The following is a 22,265-nucleotide window of genomic DNA, read 5'->3' on the forward strand; positions in this document are numbered from 1 at the left end:
CCTCGAGTGCGTGCATTTTGAGGTTTACACTTCTGGCATTGAGCAGCATTACCCTCAATTTTTTGTTACTTGTGCTGTTTACAGCGGTGGGTTTGTCTTTTGAGCCTTGCCTAAAAAAGGCACTATGGGGGTGGCAAGAGCCTTGGTCAGTATTCAAAAGCCTAAGGGTGACAGGTGAAAGCCATCTCTAGTGAAGCAGTGTGGCTTGTCGAGCATGTCATCCCAGGTGGACAGATCCTAGATCCTCTTTGAATGACACCAGAAACTTAGCCAATTGTTGAATTTGATCATTTTTTCTTTATACCATGGTATCATTCTTGGTGAGGGCAGAATGCTACTCAGGGTCAGGGTCATACAGGCCTGGGCTACGTGATCAGAGAGCTCTTCCATGCCTCTTTTCATGTAGTCCAGGGAGGTACGGCTCAGGTCATTCACACGAACATGGACAATGAATGACAGAGTCGTATTTGTACTTGTTCTGGAGTGACCTGAGTGCTTGTGTTATGTGGTGCCTGACAGGCGGATAACAGTAACCTTCTCCTTATTCAGCATAGTGAGTGGGACATCAGTGTGCCTGACTATAGAGTCACCTATTACTAGTGTGTTGGGTATGTTATTTTGCCTTAAGCGCTGTGATTGCATGGCACACTGGTTTTGTGAAGAATGTGTTTCATGGTTTGTGTTGGGGGTGGAGGTTGCTTGAATTTCTGCTTTGGAGGTCTCTGTTGCTTTTGCAGATTTTTATTTAGAGCCTCTGAGTATGTTTTCGTGTATTTATCTGTGTTTTTTGCCAGTGCTGGTTTAATGGGTCTATGTGAGACTGGTGGTGTGATGCAAGTATTTCCCTTCTCCTCTTGACTGTCTGATCCAGTCTTGGGTTGAGAGAGCTTAGCCTCCAGTTTGGCTGTATAATTGCATCTCTTGCATATATTAGTGTTTGGTGGTAGGAGGAGAGGGTTGTCTGTGTACATGAGGCAGTTGTAACATTGCCTCAAAATGCCCAGATTCACCAGTTGGACTGGAGAGTACACCTTAAACTGCCCTTTGGACATGCCTGGATAAGTACAGTGAACTGTTTTACTGAATGGCTGGTTAGGTCGAATAGAGAGCCTTGTCCTTCTGTGCAATATAGGGGGGTCTAGTGCTAGGGTTTATAAGTGCTTGCTATGAGTTTTGAGCAAGTGCCAGGCTGAGAAATGAATGACTTGAGTGCTTAAGTTGAAAGTTTGTCTAGTTCCAAGGGAAAAATTGAAGAGGAGACTTTGTGGAGCCGGGAATAGTTATACCCTAGCTAACTGGCGCTGCCCAGCATGCAAAACTGGGCAAATGCATTTCTTATAGCAGGGAAATGAACGAGATAGAAATTAGCCCAAAATGGCCAATAAGCTACTAATTTCTGGGCTGAAACCACTCCTTCAGGGATAGATAGGCTGCTCAAAGCTCCCTCTCTCACAGTGAACAGAGAAACTTCCTTCTATCCAAGTAAGGTATGGGCAAACACAGAGATTTGTAACACAGCCCTGAATTCAGCACTAACCTGAAAACTGGACTATACTAGCTTAGAAAGGCAGGAAACAAGTATATATATATATATATATATATATATATATATATATATATATATATATATATACATTTTTTTTCAGAAAATAAAACAGATACAATAAAAAAAAACACTTTAATTGTACAGAATAGGATACTTATTGTTATATATCACAGATCAGAGTTGTGGTTAATGCCCCTAGTAATAAAGTAGGAAGAAACACAAATACAGTAAAAGCAGATGAATAAAGTGCAATTTATATATATATATATATATATATATATATATATATATAGATATATATATATATGTATAAAACAATAGAAAATGAACAAACTGATTTAAAAAAAAGTTACCCAATTAACCAGAAAAAAGCTCAAAATTGAGCCCTGTTCCAGCGGTCTTCAATCAGACAAGTTCTAACTGCACACTCCTGCTACTAGGGTGCAGGGGAACCTTCTCCAAAAAAAGATGGCCTCGATCAGTGCTCACTTTATACAAACAAAGCTAGATTCAGCAGGCCTGAAACTGGTCCTATGCTACAGCAACAAGGCACTTCAATTTCAGAAAGAAACAGTTCAAATAAGCAGGCACAATAAGCCTGTGACCAGAAATTCACAGCTCAGATGGGCAGAATCCAGCCTCTCCTCCCACAAGAGTGCAGACCACAAACCCTCTTAATGTAGAATAACTGGCCTGAAGCCCAAGTGCTTAAACCAGAACTAATACACTTTTAGAATAGCAGACACTGAGCCTTCAATCAGCAATTCCCAGCTTAGAAGGATGTACATTACCTATCCTGCCACAACAGTGCAGACCACAAACCATCTTAATGTAAAACAGCCTGTATGAAGCCCAAGTGCTTAAACCAAAAGACTTAGAATTACAGTTACAAATTAATCAGGCTACTACCAAGCAGTAATAAATGCAGCAGAATAAATAAAATTGAGTACTTTTAAGAAAAGCAAAATAATGTAGGAGGAAAGACAAATACAGTAAACAAGATGAATAAAGTGCACATTTTTTTTGTTAGTAAAGTGCAAGAAGAGAGTAAGGAAGAACCTAAGTGTGTTGGCCTTTTCAAATCTTCTCTCTGTATTACGTAGAGTGAATACTAGACTCAGAATATGATCTCACTGTACTCGGTTAAGTGAGCAAATGAGATGGACTCAGGAGGAGTGTTTAAATACAGGCTTACAGGAGGGGCAGGCAATTCAGGACTATTCACAAAAATTTCACAAAAAAGTGAACAAGAGAACGCTTTATGACTAGTAGGCATGTTAATTCACATGTCACATTCTATTAATGGAGGCTATTCAAGATTTATTAAGAATAATAATAAAATGAATCCCTGTTACCATCCAGGTAGAAATGCCACCAAGATACACAGGAAGTTAACATGAGACGCTATAATCATCATCCAGGACAGTAACTGTAAATCAAACACAGAGTCACAGCAAAATGTCAGCAGCTTGTCTAATATTGTAAGAGCTGTACAAAACCGGTCTCAGCATGTAGCTCCAACACCACAACCAAATCACGATAACCAAAGAAGTTCCCTACAACCCTTGGAAAAGATAAGCATTGCTATCAAACACTAAGTTCATCTATTCACTGGCACATCACAAGATAGGCAAACACCATCAGCAGTACCCATCGAAGTAAAAAACATTCCAATCACAATCCATGCACCAGCTCCAGTCACCGCAGAAAATCTCAATCTGTATAGACCTGTTATGTCCCGTTTCCATCCCCATCCTTTATTCCCACTTTTGCATACCACCCACATGCAGCACGAGTTTTCCATCTAGTTCATTGAGTATCAGTAATCCAGACCACAGTGTACGATCTGCACATCAGACAGTTTGAACAGCACCATATCAAGAAAATGCACAGCGGATGACTCAATCAGTAAACTGAAGGACTGACAAAACAACCGGTCAAGGTGCTTCCACCAGTCACATTTTATTGATTGCCCAGGTAGCTACATTCTAAATAGCAGGCTAGAAACAGTGATAGATCCACGAGATCAACTCATTATCGATGCCTCAAATTCTTTAAAACCAAACAGGTGAGCAGGTAGAAAACAAACATGGAAATAACCCACATTCTGAGTTATGTTCGTGCCCTCACCAGTATGCACTGTAGGACAAAATAAATATTTAACAAAATCTATTACCATCTAAGAAATGTCAACACAGAGGCAGGATCGAGATAGGAACTTTCACCAGAGCTCCTGAAGGACACTGCTCCGACATAAGGCACTGCTCCCCCACAATACCCAAAAAGATGACAAAAAAAAAAAAACATAATATAATTCCAAGAATGTTTTTTCATGAAAAGAGAATGTCGGAATAAGTGATATGATTCATTTATCTTGGCAGTAATGTAGCAAAGAGATTTGATTAAGCCTGAACATCTGCATAACCACTGGGAGCACATCCTGCCCAAAATGAAGTACTACCTTTTTTTTTCTGCTGTGAAAGCCTGGGTTTAGTAAAGCTTTTGCTTGGATTATTCTGGCAAAAGTCATAATTAATACTTTAAAACTGTAGCCATTTGAAACTGTCAACAACCTGCATGAATAATGTGCCTCAAAAATCTGCGTACCTCATGAACAAATATCTTCTGCTAACTTGAAGTTTACCATTTTCTGAACAGCTGTATTGTTTTCCAGGCTAATCAGATGTATTAAACTGCACTTTTTATACTCAAGCATGTTGTGGAACTTCTAAACCCGAATTTGGTACACTGAGTTCAGACATGTAAACAATTTTCATTTTCTAGAACTAAAAGTTAAGAGAACTGGTATATACATTGTTGAATGTTCACAGTAAGGAGAAGTTAGAAAGATGTGATAAACAAATGCTCGTATTTTAATTAACTCTTTCTATTAAGATGTGGTATGCTGTAGTATATACATTTATTGGTAAATTCTAGGCTATAAGTCTGTAAACTATTACTAGTCTAGCCAATAATCGGAGGTCAGACTCAAACCTATACCTTGCCCCTCTGAAGTTAAGATCTTAATCATTTTGACATTCCATTGGCTAAACTGATGGCATGTGACACTCACTTTTGTTCTGTCAAATTTTGCTGAACAGCACAAAAATTTGTAATAGTTCCTTTTAATGGGCATCTTCTAGCTGAAAAGTAGAAATTACTGATGCTTACTCATCTAGATTGCATTCTATTATATCTTAAATTATATGAGTAAACAATTCTCTAATGGATTTGCCAAAGAAAAAAGTATATCACTGGATTAGATTAAGATATGTATACCTTTGAGTCAGCATTGTAAGATTTCATTTAACTGCCCATAAATTCATTTTTAAGCAAAGTAGTCAACTGCAGAAAGCTAGAGCCCACCCATGCCCCTATTCACAATGCACGCAAAATTCATACTATTCCAGAAATTCAAAGCCAGTTTTCTAAATTTTGAGGAAAGACTTACCACCTAACAATTTCAACAAAAGACATAATGCTAACAAGAAATCCATGCCACTATGCTGGTTCTAATAAGATATCATATAATTCATTGAGTTTAACATTTGGCAAACAGTAAAAATGATATCTGGGATATGATTATAAAGCATGGATCGGGTAATCTTTTATCACCAAGATAATACATACAATTGTAAATTAAACAAGAAAACTTAGATTTTACTGTAACAGAAACAGAACATTCTTTGTAGGGGATTCATTGCCTCTGCTTATATATGCAAACTCTGAGCGTAATGCACCTTGGAGTAAGGGTATGCTTTAAGATTCTGTAGTCTTGTAGTTAATACATACAGTACACCAACCAGGTTGCATAATATTGCTCGCATCTGAGGCTACCAGTCAAATTTCCATGAAACCTCTTCCCTGCAACTGTAAATAGTGCAGTAAGACTGGTGGCATGTCTTCAGTTCAAAGAATGAATGTAACACCACTACTTTAGTTTTGTTTACTATGGTCATGCAGCAGACGGTCTGTTTTTAAAAAAAAAATACATAAACATACCTTCGATACACACAAGGCAAACAAAAAATAATATGAGTAAAATGTACAAAAGTCTGCTCATTTTGTTCTGAGGATTTACGAGTATACAGAATGATGGCAAATTGTTTACATTTCAGCATTCTATCCACTTCCTTTGTGATAAGGTCAAAGTTTGGGTTTCCTCTCTCGTTTACAGTTGCAACGATCACAGAAATTGAAGGGACTAATTCAACAGATGTGTCCCAAAACCAGTCTTAAAAGTAATAAAAGGACAGTCCTTTAGTGGGAACTGTTAAAAATGTTATCAAAGATGCTACACAAAGTAAAATTAAGGCTTGTGGCCTTTAGTTACCAAATTAGACACTGAGCTGTTAAAAATTTACTCAGCAACCGGTATATCAAGAAAAGGGCATTGAAATCAGTTATACAATAAAACATATTAAAATAAATATAAAAACAAAACAAATAAAGAAAAAAGTGTTAGAACACCAAGTCCAAGTATCTGAAAAGCAACGAGACATAAATTGTCACCTTGAAGTGTAAGTCTCAAGCACTCGATGAGAACTGGATACACAGTAAACACCATCTGAAGTGCAATACCCTTCCTGTATTTTCCATATATGAGACCAAATAACTTAAGTAAATAGTTTCTTGACAAGTGTATATAACCTCTGACAGTTGGGAAGTTAAAAGAAGAGGTAAAAGGAGAGAAGAATCACAAGTTACTAAAACAGAGAAGTTATTTATCTTTCAGTCTCTTCTTGTCGGTTGTTTTCCAGTTGTTATTTTCTGAAACTCTTTTCAGAGAGACACTTGACCAATCCATGTCTTCAATTTTATCTAAAATTCTGTTTGATCTTATAAATGTCAGAATCAAGATCTTCAAAAAATTTAATACCATCAGGGAGGAATAATTTCAGTCTAGCAGGAAATAAAAGGTGTGCTTTGATTTGGTTCATTTTAACTTCTTTAATTAGAGGCTGGAAAAGCTTTCTTTTAGAAATGACAGCAGTTGATTAATCATTGTCAAAGTGGATAACATTGTGTTTTATTTTTATAGTTGATTTTGCCCAAGCAGTTTTAAAGACAAGCTCTTTATCTTGTGTAGACATAAATCTCACAATTACTGATCTAGGTGTGATATTATTTGGGGATGAAGCAAGTGAGCTTTGTTCCCATTCAATTCCATATGAATGAGCTTCTGGAAGATCTAAAATAGATGGTAGCCAAGAAGTTAAATTGCCTTCAATATTGTCCGATAATCCAAAAATCCGGATATTGTTCCTTCCTGATCTATTTTCCAGATCCTCTAATTTGTTTTGAAGAAAAGTATTTTGTTTTAATAAAAATTCAGTGTTGTTCTTCCCCTCATGTAGTCTTCCATCTATGTCATTAAGGGATTGTTCAATACCTGAGATCTCGGTTTTCTGTAGTTGTAAGTCTTCATGTATCAAATCCATATGCTTTGAGCATTTCTCTTTGAAGTTACCTATTTTTGTGTTCATTTTGTCCAATTTCAGTGACAATTCCTGTATGTTAGTTGACAAGGATAGAAGTTCTTTCTTGAATGAAGAGTCTATGGAATTAGTCTTAGAATGACTCATCTTTCAGTCAGAAGTGATGGGAGAAAGTTGTCAGGAGGTTGTTTGACAGGAAAATTCCAATAAAGTTGTATATTTTTTTGACACAGTCTTAGATTATACTTAGGATATCCAATAGGAACAAATACTTCAATATGGATTGTTTGAAAATATTATATCCTGTCAGAAATGTTTAAAGTGGCAGAGCTAGAGAAAACTGCTGCTAGTCATTGCACATCTTGGCCATACCCCCCTATTGGTGGTGGTTTTTGAGTGCTCTAGAGGTTGCTGAGGATACTTCCTTAGAGTACAGTGCCTAGGAGGTTGTTGCTGTTTTGGAAGATTACAATTAAGGGCCTCAGCATATGTGGGGCTATGTTTCTGCTCCTTACTATGAAGGGTAGGTGTGATATGTGTTGCTGACAACTTGTTTTGTATTATAGGTACTTGTATGTGAGAGCCTTACCTCCAGTAACATTGTATACTAAACCTCGTACATATCATGTCTGTTTGCTGGAGGATTAAGTGGTTATCAGTATACATGAGGCGATAGCTGAATTGCCTCAGGACACCTATACCCACCAGGATAGCTACAGGGAACACACATTGTCCATGACTTCAGATCCTTATTACTTGTTCTTCAAGGGGATAGTGTTGGAGAGATTTACAGCAAGCTAGCTTGGCTGCTCTTGAATTGTAGTTTCCTTTTCGGATTGCCTAAGATTAAGCTCCAAGTGTGCCTGCTTCTCATTGTGCAAACTAGCTGCTATTTGCACAACTAAGTACTAGGGCATTTTCAGGGTAGCTTTATAACAGCAGATGGCACAGTGGTACAGCGTTAGCATTATTGCCTCACAGCAAGAGGTTCTCTGGTTCGATTCTCAGCTGGAGTGCCTTCTGTGTGGAGTCTGCATGTCTTCCTTGCATTTGTGTGGGTTTTCTCTGGGTACTCCAGTTTCTTCCCATGTTACAAAGACATGTGTCTGGAGCATTTCTCCCTGGGCCTCCAATGAAAATTGATTTCATTCCAAGTCAAACTTTCCCGGTAAACAAATATAAATAAGAAAAAAAAATTGACTTTATATACCTGTGTCTATACAGGGCACTGCTAAGCACCAACTCATGATGAGCAGTCTTGCACAAATGCAACAACTTTATAGCAACAGAGAATATTCAAAAACAAAACAAATGGTCCTCAGACCAATCAGAAACAACACATCTTTCTGTCCTTGAAGAAAGCCTATGCCAAGAAATGCTTCAGGTCCTCTGTACTTTTATTAAAGATTCACTAAAGCAGTTCTAATTTTGATTACCAAAAAAAGGGCAAACAAGTGTAATTTCAACAGTAAATACAAATGTTCATTATTTCCTCCTTTAACTGTTAGATTGTAATACTGTAGGCCATTCCTCTACATTGGTTTGGTACCACCTCACATTTTCCTTAATTCCATCAGACTTAGCATTACAACATTTATGAATTGCAATAGCTTGCTTGGCAACCTGACTGCAGTCTGCAGATGTGCATGGCAGCCTGACTGCAGTGTGCAGATGTGCATGGCAGCCTGACTGCAGTGTGCAGATGTGCACGGCAGCCTGACTGCAGTGTGCAGATGTGCACGGCAGCCTGACTGCGGTACACAGTCTTGCACAGCAGTCTGACTGCGGTGTGCAGATGTGCACGGCAGCTTGAATGCCGTGTGCAGATGGGCACGGCAGCCTGACTGCAGCGTACAGATGTATGTGGCAGCTTGACTGCAGTGTGCAAATGTGCACGGCAGCCTGAATACAGTGTGCACACATTTTTCTTAATTCCATCAGACTTAGCATTACAACATTCATGAATTGCAATAGCTTGCACGGCAGCCTGACTGTAACGTGCAGTCAGATGTGCATGGCAGCCTGACTGCAGTGTGCAGATGTGCACAGCAGCTTGACTGCAGTGTGCAAATGTGCACGGCAGCCTGACTGTGGTGTGCAGATGTGCACAGCAGACTGACTGCAGTGTGCAGATGTACACGGCAGCCTGACTGCAGTGTGCAGATGTGCACAGCGGCCTGACTGTGGTGTGCAGATGTGCACGGCGGCCTGACTGTAGTGTACAGATGTGCACGTCGGCCTGACTGCAGTGTGTAGATGTACACGACAGCCTGAATGCAGTTTGCAGATGTGCACGGCAACCTGACTGCAGTGTGCAGATGAAGACAGAAGCAGAATAGCCGAAGAAAAACCCTTAACAAATGTATTAGTAAGCTTAGTGCCTACTAGATAATAATATACCTTGGAAGAAATAAACAGCCTCACTGTTTTACACTGAACCTTAGGTAAATTCCTAATTGTTTATCTACAAAGGGAACTCTCAGTGAGTAATATAAAGTTAACATCTATGAGTTTGTTATAGATAATGCAGGTTGAAACAGTGCCGCTTTTACTGTTTACTGTTATGGCCACAGTCTGAGCTCCATTCATTACCATAGTGCACTCCTGTCACACATATACCCATTTCCTAGCCAACTCTATTCTGTGTCCTTCTCCCAGAATGCCATGCTTATTTCTGTATCCTCTACAAGTGTCAATTTGTTTGTTTCTTTTTAAGTACATTAGCTAGATTTATCAAGTCTCTCATAACAGCTTAGTCATCCACCGAAGCAAATCACGTCTGTTGTAATATGAAGCATAAGTCATACTGTTCTGTTTACTTTTTAAATTAGTTTTTTGGCATGTTTAATCTAGACTAAATACGCTGTTTTGAAAGGTTAATTTATTCTTAGACAAAACAAATATGCATATCAGATTTCAGTTTGGTTGCTCATTCTTTGATGACAATTTGAGTTGTCAGACATTAATATAGATGATCATGAAATAATGCTTTTTTCAGTTACATCATTAGAAAGACTCAAATTAGCTCTAGGAGCAAGGCCAGGTGTGCCCCTCGAATGTTGGTTTTACTGTGTATTGAGGATAACTACATCTTTGTTGCTCTTTATTAATCATATACCTTAATTAGATTGACTCATACAAGTGTTTGCACTAGAGTGTAATATGGAGAGTATATCTGAACTGAAGGCATGGCTACATTTGAAGCTTTGTGTCATTACATAAGATAAGATTCCAGATGAATAACCTATGTTTGCAAAATGTAGACAGTGCTGCTCTGTGCTCATGCTGACTGCTATGCACTGCAACCCCACTTCTGATGGCGTGGACCCTTCTTGTAATTAAGCTTACCTCTTTGTTAGGTATGGCACTGGACATTTTCTTCTCTGTCACTGCCCACATTTAGAATAGCAACATTTACTGGAATACCATCTCTTACAGATTAAACAACGTTAAGCAATTCATAACATCTGTGATTTGCTGTAAAAAATCTGTAGGGGCTACAATGTAACTCATGGCAAATAATTCTGCTTTAATGAATCTTCCCTTAAAGTGACTTACCAATGATATTTATGATAACTTTTTCATAGCGTATGGTGTTTACAGTGCTATGATGCACTGTCTCTCCAGTTATTTATACTGTATACATCATTTAGTCTAGCAGTTAGCACAGAGAACTAAAGTTTTTACTTTAATAAGCTGTTTCCTGTCCAAGGGTGCAGGATTTGAATCTTTCCACCTTTGTTTACATACAGTTTGACCTTGAGCAAGTCATTTAACAAGAAAGTTCTTTGAGACAATTACAAATTTGGGTTAGGTTCATTATTGATCTGGTGTGTGACTTCAGCACTGTCAGTCATCTAGACCCAATATTCATACCACTGGGTAGCTAGCCCTGCCATGGTTATTCTTCCATACCACACATATGACCGGCTCACATATGTAGAGGAAACCAGAGCACTGGGAAAAAACCCAGGGAGGACATACAGACTTCATAGAAATGGAACCCAGATGAGAATCAAACCAGAGAACCTTGTGCTGTGGGGCAACAATACTGCCTTGTGTGCCACTGTACCTCCCCTATGCCTGCCCCCCTCCACTGCATTGCCACTCTATTCTTAACCACATGCTTTGTAAAATTACAGTTGTTATACAATGATGTCTCAAGGGATTCAGTTAACTTTCATCCCCTTGTGACATCAGTACAGGGATACATTGGGGATGTGTCCATACACTTTAATGGATACATTATCTTACATGTATCTCACCAATATCCCTGGGGTGACAACACTAAATGATACCATACAGTTATTTAGGTCATAGCTTAATAATGCTTTGTTTTTGCTAAACACTGGCTCAAATAAATAAATAGAGTGACCTGAAGGGAATGCAGTGTGGCACTTAAGTCTCTAGATGTCATGATGCAGGTAGGAATGTCATCAAATCAGTTTAAGGAAGGGTGGCCTAATGGTTAAGGTATTTGCCTTACAAACACAAGGTGCAGGGTTTGAATCGTACAAGGGATAATTAGGCAGGCTTAAAGTGGCTTGCAAGGGCAATTAGCTTAGTACTAAAGTAGCACTAGTTCTGTAAACAGAGTGATGAAGCAATATTTGATGCAGACAGTCATCTGAACAGCATGAGGATGTTGCTCAAATTCTTCGGTTTATAGCCAAGTGTCTAGTTGAACTGGCACACAGAAGAATTCTTACAACCGACTGCCTTTTACATTTTTGAATGGCCTTCTTGATTAATATTGCCTTGATCTGCTGCAAGTTAAAGGAAAGGCTTATGATTTTATTCAATGGTGATTGTCATTTCACTGTTTATTTCAGTTTGCATTTGTTAACAGTGTGCATGAACTGAGCTGAGGACACTTTTCAATTGATTGAGTTACTTAATGTTTATTCATTTTACTTTTTATCATAGGACCTTATGCAACCTCTTTTACTGCTTATATTAGAATTTCTTTTTGCTTACTTCTTGTTTTAAATCATGGATTCATGAACATCTATTCATCACTCTAAGCTTGTGTACTTGAAGAGCAGCTATGGCTGAACAATTCGCAGTTTAGGAAACAGCAGTAAACATCACGGCAGGCTGCAAAATAAGAGTTAGCAGACAAAACTGCTACAGAGTGTCAAAATAAGAGTTAGCAGCCAAAACTGCTAATGAGTTTATGAACATCCCAGGCTCGTGCTAATGAAGCAAAACATCATGGTGGGCCAATTTAAAAACATATAAAGGGTCTATATTAGAACATCAAAGTTTCGAAACTTCGAATGTTGTAATATCAACCCCTATTCAGTGAAAGCTGAAAACATCGAACATACAGAACTGCAAACACATACACACAACACAAGCACACCAAACAAACAGCAATCCATGCACATACACCTAAAATCTTACACCTAACCCTACACTATACTATACACACACCACTAGCTATCCACTTACCTTAACCCTAACACTAAGGTCCGTCACTATCGCACACTCACCTCACCCGCGCCCTAACCCTAACTCACCTACCCCACCCTAACCCTCACGTCCACACAATCGCACATTTACCTGACCCGCGCCCTAACCCTAAATCACCTAACCCACCCTAACCCTCATGTCCCACAATCGCACACATACCTAACCCGCACCCTAACCCTAACTCACCTAACCCACCCTAACCCTCACGTCCACACAATCGCACACATACCTAACCCGCACCCTAACCCTAAATAACCTAACCCGCAATCAATTGCACACTTACCTGAACCTGACCCGTAACCTTCCACCACAGCACTGAAAGTACAGAAGCAACAGAAACGGACAACCGAATTCCTTCCCTAGGAAAAAAATTGGTTTTCTGTTGCTTTGATAGTTTCAGCTTTCGCTGAATAGGGGTCGATATTAGAACAATCGAAGTTTTGAAACTTGAACGTTCTAATATAGACCCCATATAAATTGAGTGTAATCACTTTCCCAGACCTTGGCCTAGAGCGCATAGGGTGTTCAAACCACATTTGACCTACCATAGAACACAGGAAATAGAAATAATACAGTGCTAGATGGTAGAAAGGGATACTATAGAACAAATAGCTATAGGGACCTTTCAGTGACCTACAGGGGACATAGTGGGGGCTTCACAGGCCTCAAGAATAGTCCACCAGTTCCTCAATGCAATGATAAAACATGTGGGACAGAGTATCTGGCTTCCACATATCTCGGAGAAGAGTGCTGCTAACATGCAAAATGTCTGTGTCACAGCACATTTTCCTGAGGTACTGGTGCCATAGAATGTGCCTGCATTGATATAAAAGGCCCACCCGATGAACTGAGAAAGAGGTACATAAAAAGATTATTACTCCATCAACTGTCAGCTGGTTTATAATGCACAAGGAATCATCTATAATGTATGTGTAGGACACCCTGAAAATGTCCACGACTCCTGCAACTGGCACACCTATGACCTCTACTTAAGGTTTTCAAAGGGTGACTTCCCACAAGGACATCTATTGGGAGATACAGGGTATGCACTAGAACCTTGGCTCATGACTCCTATGAGAAACCCATGCAACCCTAATGAACAAGGTTACAAGACTGAACATGCACAGACTAAGAATATCATAAAGCATGTATATGGGCTGCTCAAGTCATGGTCCATTGTATAGATACATTTGGAGGAGTCTTTCTATATTATCCTGCTGGGTCTGCTAAAAAACTGACTGTCCATGCTATATTACATAACATTATACTCAGAAAGCAGATGCAGCAGGGGCACTCCAAGACAGGGACCACAGTTCACAGCATCGCAGGCAGGGTCATCAGACACAGATAAGCGGTCAGTGGTGGAACTTGCAGGTGGGGATGAGCATGGCAAATGATGGAGTGCACAATATTCCATAGCACTGGCTTAGAGGCTGCAAATAGTACACATACACTGATTAGTTAATAAAACATTGAGCTAAGCTCATGCAAATAGTAACACCAGTGCATGCCAACATACCAGCCTTCACTTACCCATGCAATGGCTGGCTACTGTAAGCATCAGACAACTTCATGCTAAAATGTTCTCAGCAGCAGTAACAAAGGTGAGTGATGAACCTATAATGAACAAATAATGCTTACTATGTTTATGCACTCTACTTCAGTAAAATCAAGTATGATCATCTATACAGAATGTCATACGTACTGTGACTGATACATGCAACAAAGGCAGACCAAACTAACTATGATGAATTTACATGGAGCACAAATATTTTACTTGCACATGTATCATGTGTCCACCCTGTACATCAAGGATAAGCAGAACCATGTCAAACAGACACACGTGGGAAATGTCACTGTCATCGTCACAGGTAGATGGTCAAGCATATGTATATTACCTTATGACTGCAAATGAAAAGAGAATTAATTAAGATATAAATGACTAAATGCAACCCAACAGTACAAAGAAAAAAGTTGTTTCCCCAAAGCATGCATGCATGTCCTGCTCACTATTGTGTATCAGGCATCAGCAGTCTGAGTCAGACACACAAACAGGTTAAGGAAATGTCAGCATCATCATATGCATAAGGGGCAGATGAAGCTATACTACATGCATAATACTACAGTAGTACTACTACTACTACTTCCTACTAATGTTATTACTACAACTTACTACTACTTACTGTTACTGCTACTTACTACTACTATTACTATAACTGCTTACTACTACTATTACTATTACTTCTTACTTCTAGTACTTACTACTAATAATGCTACTACTAATATATACTACTCCTACTTACTACTACTGCTCTTACTATTACTACTTATTACTACTAGTACTTACTACTATTACTATAGCTACTTACTACTATTACTATTTTGAGTTACTAATACTACTACTGCTGCTACTTACTACTACTTCTTACTAGTACTGTTACTACAGCTAACAATATTATTGAAAGTAAGCAGACTAAACAAAACTGAAAATGATTATGTATACTGATAAAAGCATGACAATTGTCTAAATATGTATTAGCTGGCCATTGTGTACATCAAACACAGGCAAGCCCAAATCAAAGAATTGTGTAGGGCATAGTCATCATGACTTGCACAGACTGTGTGTGTGCATGTGTGTTCCAGGAGGGCAAGCCTGACACAAAAGAAATGTGAGTGTGTGTGTGTGTGTGTGTGTGTGTGTGTGTGTGTGTGTGTGCGTGTGTGTGCGTGTGTGTGCGTGTGTCTGTGTGTGTGTTTGTGTGTGAGAGACAGATGAGGTCAGAGTAAATAAACATTGTCAGGGCTAGCATCTGCAGATGTGAAGATGTCAGTTTTGAAGAACATTTTGTGTGTGTGAGGTGTCATGGTCATCATGAGGTATACTGCATGTGTAGGTCTGCAAGAACACAGCCACATCATTTGTGTTAGCAGTATACCCTGACATCCTGGTCAGGTGTGAGTCATACATGGTAGATAATCCATCTCATAGCTGATACCCCCGACAATGTGAACAACCTCTGCCAGGAGCTGCACTGCCAGCTTCATGACCCTGGATAGAAGTTGGGGCACTAACTGATGGTCAATGATGTTTGACTTTAATAATTGGCTTAGTTTTTGGCACCATTTAAGGGGGAATACCATATTTGTTAGCCTCGGAGGACATAGTTAAAAAAACACATGTTGCTTTGCCAAAAATGACCTACACCTGTCCACTCTAGGCTTCTGAATATTTCCTAAAACAGTATTCTCTCCTATAGAGCCTTTTTTAGGTAATTCCAAATTGACAAACCTTCCAATAAAGCAAAATCTACCAAGGGAAATGTAACGGAGCTACTGCTCATTGTTAGGAGTTTAGACAAGAAGCTTCACTCACTCCAAGCTCTCTTCACCTTGGAAAATGCAGACATCTGTGCAGTTACCAAGACATGGTTTAAAGACGCAGAGAGTACACTGGCAGTGCAAGTCGTTAGTGCCTTCCACACATTTGTACAAGCAACTGCACAGACAGGGACTAAAGGTGGAAGTGTCTCAGTCTATATCAGTAACTGGCATACCTCTGGGTTGGTTAAACAGGATGATGCACTGAAGTTTCTCCATGTCCAGATTAACATAGACAAAGTCCCCTACCATATCCTAGAATGCTATAGGTCACACTCTATACCACATGAAACCCATAGTTCATACTTAGGCCTAATGGAGACACTTACCATTCAACTCAATACCATACTCATGGGGAACTTTAATTATCAGTCTATGAACTGTGAATTCAACACTACTCAAAATTTGCAGGCAGAGATTCCTATACTTTGTAAGCACAAACACACCAGATTCGTTATTACATACACATATGAGAGGTGCAAACATATTGGACTTGAGACTCACAAATATGGAGAATGCTGCCCCTAGCCATGTCACATCCTGTCTGGTAAGGTAAGACCACAAAGGAGTCTACTTCAAAACCCTAGCAAACCCTGTAATAGTTAAAAACTATTTCAAGGCAAACTACCTTTTATTAAGTCATAACCTGTCAAAATTTCAAGCCTGTCCAAACCCAGATAACATAGTAGCCTATGTGGAATTATTCACCGAAGGTCTGTATAACCATGTCAGTTACAGCATATTGGCTGCTATGTCTCCCAGGAGTAATCCCAAAACTAAGTAAGAAAAAACAAAACAAAATTAAACAGGTTGCACAACAAAAGAAAAAAATCATAGCTAAAAATTAGAAAGTGTAACACGAAAAAAAAAAAAAAAACGATCATGAAACTGAATAGTCAATTAAGAGAATGAATTATGTCCAACAAAGCAAATTTTGAGGTAAAGATAGTGTCCCAGGCCAAGGACAAACATAAGGCCTTCTTTAGCTGTGTCTGAAACCTCATAGGCAGTATATGACAGTGTGCCTTACTGTTGGTAAATGGAGCCATGTTCCTGAAACTGGAAGATATAGCAAGTCTTCTGGCTAGCAAATTCAGCTCAAGCTTTACTCTCCCCTAATGCCCAGCTGATTTCAGGAAATACTATCTAACATAACCCTTCCAACTATCAGTAGATGCATTTTCTAATGCCAAAACTATAGCTTTGATGGACCCTGATACTATACCAGGATGCTTCTTAATAGCCTGAAATATGACCTGTCAGAGCCACTGGAGTCACTGTTCACCAACAACTTCTGCACAAGCTTGTGCCATGCAAATGCAAGACTGTAAACTCATCCCTCTGCACTAAGGCAGACTATGAGTGGATCCCAGGAACTACTGCCCCATTATTTTGAGTAGTCTCATATGAAAAGCAATGGAAATAATTATATGGAAAAGATTAACAATGACACAGGAAACCTTCAGACACTGGACCCTACCCAGTTTGGTTTTGTCAAAGGCAAGTCATGTCTACTGAACTTGATGGACTTCTCTGAGAAGATCACCAAGGAAACAGGTGAGGACAAAATAGTGCATACCTCCTACCTTGACCTAGCTATGGCATTTGATACAATACCCCACTTGGGAATTGTAACCAAATTCACAAAACTCGGCATTAATGCCTTTGTAACTCACTGGAGAGTCAGCTGGCTCTCATACAGGACCCAGGAATTTAGGATTGGAAAGACCACCTCCACAAATAGGCCAGCCACCAGTGGAGTTCCACAGGGCCTATGCTGGATCCATTCCTCTTTGGCATCTATTTTTTGAAAGTCAAGTCAAGGCCAATGTCAAAGGCCTCTGGCTTACCAGGTTTGCAGATGATTGTAAGCTAGGAGCAATCATAGAAACCTCTCAGCATACTAACATCTTACAGGTCTAACACAGACAAATGACCAGTGTCAAATTCATAGCTTAAAAATCAATGCCAAGAAATGCATAATAATACCTTTTGGTACGTTGGCCACCCAGAAAAACTACTTTATTCATAAAACACCCCTAAAATTAGACACAGTAGTCAGGGATTTGAGGACTAATTAACAGTAACCTGTGTTTGACCAAAGTATTCCGAAAGTGGTAAGAAAATTATTCTGTGTCACTCAACTTATAAGCAAGGGCATGGCACGTAGGTCTAGAAAAGACATTGTGCCACTGTACTCAACCATCATCAGACCCTTCATTGAATAAAATGCCCCCTTATATGTGTACCTGATGAGGCAAATGCATCAACTGGAATGTCCACAGTGGTTCCTCACAAAAAGAATATAAGGCATAAACACAGTGTCCTCTGCAGATCACCTGAAAGCCCTATTTCTATACTTTGTTTCCTACCAAGTGCTGAGAGGTTATAGGTGTTCACTAGGCTAATGACATAAGGGTGTTTTTAAGCCTAGCCATGCATCCCAAATCTCTGACAAGTTCTGATACCCTTGATAAGTGTAAGCAGGGGTTTGAGGGATGAAACATTTACAAGCAGGGGCTTGGGAGATGAACCATTTACAGGTTGCCTATGTCCATTAGAGACATAGGTGCCAAACCACAGATGAATTTCCTGTTCCCCATCCAACTGTCTAAGTTGCACTTGAATTGGGTTAAGGAGAAACTCTGTTTCACAAGGATGGGGAACCTGTTCCATAGATGGGGGTAGTCTCTGGGATACATAACTGTCTCTCCAGCAGGTCCTATTTATATCACAGGCAAGGTTTAAGTATTTAGAATGGGTAATTCTGGTGCTGTTTGTTTTGTGGATATGCAGGAGATCCACAATAGTGTAGTCTGAAAATGTCCAGTATGCCAGACATAGATCTCCCTCTCAAAAGCCTGTAGGACACAAAATACAGGGATAGGGCCTTGAGGTGGTCTGCATAGGACATTTTACTTATGCCCTGTATTCTTTTAGTGAGGAACCTCTGCGGACGTTCTAGTTGTTGAATTTGCCTGGTTAGGTACATACCAAATGGGGCGTTGTACTCAATAATAGGTCTGATGAATGCCGAATACAGTAGAACAATGACTTCCTTGGACTTGGATGCCATACCTTTGTTTATAAGTTGCACAACATAGAATGATTTCCTCACTACTGTAGACACATGATGGTCAAAGGCTAGATTACTATCTATGTATGCCCCTAAGTTCCTGACTACTGGGTCAACTCTAAGGGGTGTGTTGTCAATATGACAGTTACCAGGGATGCATTACTTCCCAAAAGATACTATTATGCATTTCTTTGTATTTAGTTTTAGTCCACGGCTCTGACACCAGTTGATTACCTGTATCAGCCCCTCCTGGAGAACATTTGTGCCGATGTGGGATTCAATGACAGCTCCTAATTTTCAATCATCTGCAAATTTAGTCAGCCAGAGACCACTGACACCGGCCTTGACTTCTGAGAAGTAAATGCCAAAAAGGTGGACTCCCCAATTCTAACTTCCTGGGTTTTGTCTATGAGCAAGTTGGCTATCCACTGGGTGACATCTGAGTATGTACCTAATGTCTTGAGTTTGTCAACAATGCTCGAGTGGGGTATTGCGTCAAATGCCTTGGCCAGGAATGGTAGGTAGTATGTACCATTTTTCCCTCATCCATTGCTTTGGTTACCTTCTCAAAGAAGTCTACCAGCTTGAGAAGGCATGATATGCCCTTGACGAATCAAAACTGGGTTGGGTCCAGTGTCTGAAGGTTTACTATACCTCTATTGATCATTGCCATGATAATTCTTTCCATGGCTTTACATAAAGACATTCCATATGCAAAATACTCCAAACTGCCATAACTAAAAAATACATACATTTATTGATACAAAGTTGAGTGCTTTCTTGGTAAAAACAGAACCACTTCTTCAGACCAAAAATACAAGACAAACACATGTATTTAAAAGGAGTACAAACCATTCAAAATTACATCATATGTTCCAAATGGAAAATGGAAATCAGGAGGATTCCAAAACACCGCAAAGAACAGCCCAAATCTGTTTAATCAATTTACAAAACACCCAATCAAAAGTAGATAAATATGTAGAACATTTGCCTTTCTTAACTAATAATCTTAATATAATGCAGAGAAAATCCTGCACACAAACACCTCTGATAGGATAAAATATAAAACTAGAAAAATCTATTGTTTATGATATGCCCAGTCAGTGAAGGCTTCTTAAAACTAACAAATGAAACAATGAAGGATAAATATCAGTAATGCAGGAAAGTATTTCATATATAAAAGCCCCTCACTGGATGAATATTAAAAATAAAAGCAATTGTTGGTGGAACTAAGCCCGATCAATAGTGTCTTATTTGGACAAGAAGTTTAAACAAAAATCTATGGCAGCAAAATACATTAAATGTCATAGCAATAGAACAAATAGTGAAGCTTGCATAAACCAAACATTCTATCTATTCCTACTTCCTAATGTCAGTACCTGGTAATAAAATCTAAGCCTATCACTTTAAAGGACGGCTTTATTAATACATACATTCCAAAAGATGCAGTCACTGAAAGTGACCTAACATGACATTTTTAGGCTTCTCATCCAATAACCAATAAACAGAGAGAATGTCTAAAAATAGAAACAGACCAATTCATTTTAATAAATTTAAAAAAAACTCCAACAGAATTAAGTAATTCAAAAAATATATGCATGCCATGCTTAAGCAGTGAACTTTGGTAAACCAAAATTAAACCACTCATTGGATGAATTTGAATAAAATTGCCAAAGATTCTGAAGACAACCACAAGGCATTCTATAGCTATGTCAATAATCTAAATGGTAATGCTCAGATCTGCTCTGAGCTACAACAGAAAGGCATTAAATATATTGATCCCAAGGATATTGCCAATATCCTGGCAGATCGATTTAGTGGAAACTTCACTCACCTCTCACCCCCTAAAGGGCCCATCTCAATACCGAAAGATTGCCAAATTCCAGTAATAATGGCCACACAGGTAAAAAACGTACTTTCCAAAGCCAAGAATACAGCATCCATGGGACCAGATGACATCCTAGGCTGTGTACTACATGAACTACAAAATGAACTGGCACCTCACCTAAGTGTCATGTTTAATCAAGCTTCGTGCCCACTGATTGGCACACAGCTACAGTTAGCCCACTCCACAAGGGGGGATCCACCTTGGATCCTGGGAACTACCGCCCCATCAGTCTGACGAGCCTGATCTGCAAGGTCATGAAACATATTATCATGGAACATATAAACAAAGACATTGGCAACCTTCAAACACTGGACCCCATGCAGTTTGGGTTCGTGAAGGGCCGATCTTGCCTCCTGAACCTAATTGACTTCTTCAAATCAGTCTCCAGAGCTGTGGACAAGGATAAGGTGGTCCACACAGCCTATCTGGACCTCGCCAAGGCCTTTGCCACCATCCCCCACTCTGGAATCATAGATAAACTTACTAAGCTGGGCATTAATCCCTACGTCACTTGATAGGTTGCCAACTGGCATACTGACAGAACCCACACTGTAAAAGTAGCCGACTCCAAATCTGGCTTCAGACAAGTGACAAGTGGAGTACCTCAGGGTTCAGTCCTGGGACCGCTCTTGTTTGACATCTACTTCTCTGAGGTACAGGCCAACACTAAGAAACTCTGGCTAACAAAGTTCGCAGATGACTGCAAACTGGGAGCCATTATTGAATCCCCAAATGATGTGCATATTCTACAAAAGGGCCTTACAGAAACAGATGCTTGATGCCAGAGCCATGGGCTCAAGCTCAATGCCAAGAAATGAAAAGTTATCCCCTTTGGGAAAAAACATGTACCCATGAATTACCACATAGGTGGCAGTACACTAAACACTGAAAGTGTGATAAGAGACTTAGGGACACAGGTGGACAGTGGTCTCACCTTTGATAACTACATCACCACAACAGTCAGGAAATCCTTCTATGTGGCACACCTCATCACTAAAGGCATTTCATCCAGAAAAAAGGAGGTCATTGTTCATAGGTTCATAGGTTCATAGGTTCGTACTAGGCTATCTGCCCTAGGGCATTTATAAGCATAGCCAGAGTGTGTGTGGCTTTCACCACCCCTTAGGATGAGAATACTACGCCCTTTTAGGGTTTAGTTTACTATGCCTCTGTCTAGTAGTGACACAGAGATGACCCCTGGGGTAAACCTACGATCTCCCATCCACTCGTCGAGATTTCTCTTGAATAGAGTCAGTGAGGGCTCTGCCTAACATGGACTGGGATTCTGTTCCAGAGTGTGGGGAGCCTCTGGGTTATGAATCTGTCCCTCCAGCACATCCTATTTATTTCTGTGTTGAGGTTTAAGTCTCTTGTTCTCGTGGCTCTGCTGGATTTGGATTTTCTGAGGTGGAGCATGTCCATTAATTCTGGATTGGACATGGCCTTGTACGTCAGGCACAGATC

This window comes from Protopterus annectens, chromosome 1.part1, assembly GCF_019279795.1.
Source record: "Protopterus annectens isolate FY-2018-M chromosome 1.part1, PAN1.0, whole genome shotgun sequence".
Lineage (NCBI taxonomy): Eukaryota > Metazoa > Chordata > Ceratodontiformes > Protopteridae > Protopterus > Protopterus annectens.